Raw genomic sequence first — 1,367 nt, forward strand, 5'->3', positions numbered from 1 at the left:
AATAACTATGAAAGTCACTTACTGTGAAAATACATATACTAATCTTTACTCTGAATAAACATATAAAGTGAACTAAACATAATGAAATAAAACTAACACAACTAAAATTATTATGGTTGCATAATTGTTAATGAGCTTTTAAGTTTAGGATAATGGTGATTTGGCTGTTTTTCCTTATGCTTGGCAACCTCCTGGAAAACATCTTTGTTTTAAGATAGGCACTTGAGCAATTATTATTATCTTTGAGGCACCAATTTTATTATTGTGTGAACTTAAACTTATGAACTTAAAACAATCTTCAAAGTAGCTATAAAACAATAAACTATAGCATTAAAACTTAATTAATGACTCAAAGTAAAAACCTTGTTAAACATAACCAGAGCCTAATAATTTTTGTCAACTCTCATGCATATGTATATTGATCATATAAACGTGTATGATATTACATTTACCAATTACGATTAATACATGGATAAAACAATTATCATGTCTAGAATAGCACTGCCAGCAACTCTCTTCAACAGAGTCCCAAATTACAGTCCTTGAAGTGCTTCAAGAAAGTTTCCAGGTGCAAAGTTCTTCATGTAGCAGGAGTTTTTCTCTTGGGCTTTTACGACCTTCAAAGCTTTGTAATCGCCTTTCTTGCCCAGGTGTCTTTGTTACTTTTCTCTTATCCTGCAGTGTTTATTTCTAAAGAAAACTCAAAAGCAGCTTTTAATGACATTTCCCAGGCCCCCAAGGTTGCTTTCTGTATTTAGTTAATTATCATAAAAGTATCTAATTAGTATATTATGAATTCAGTGAAAACCCACTCTATAAACGTTTACTTAAAATTTTTTTTTTTTTTGAGTTGGAGTCTCACTCTGTCGCCCCGGCCACTGCAGCCTCGACCTGCTGGGCTCTGGCAATCCTTCCACCTCAGCCTTCCAAGTAGCCGGAATTACAGGTGCGCACTACCACGCCCAGCTGATTTTTTGATTTATTGTAGAGATGAGGTCTTGCTGCCCAGGTGGGTCTCGAACCCGCGGGCTCGGGCAATCCACTCACCTCAGCCTCCCAAAGGTGCCGGATTACAGGCTGAGCCACCGAGCCCGGCTACTTAAAATTTAACTATAGAATTAAGTAAAAACCTTAACGATTAATCTTTATCCTAAGTCTGTGAAGACAGTGTTATAAATCACCTATATAACTCCTAGATAAGTGTTAGAACTTATAATGAATTCATAATGAACTTTCTATAAACTTGTGCATCTATAAAACTTTATGTCTAAACACTAAACTGCATAATTCTAAATCAAATAAAGAGTGAATATACTAATATCATTTTTTATTCAAGCAATATCTAGTAACTTGTAACCAAGTGAAAG

Source organism: Carlito syrichta, unplaced genomic scaffold, assembly GCF_000164805.1.
Source record: "Carlito syrichta isolate Samal-C Ts95f unplaced genomic scaffold, Tarsius_syrichta-2.0.1 Scaffold304601, whole genome shotgun sequence".
Classification (NCBI taxonomy): domain Eukaryota; kingdom Metazoa; phylum Chordata; class Mammalia; order Primates; family Tarsiidae; genus Carlito; species Carlito syrichta.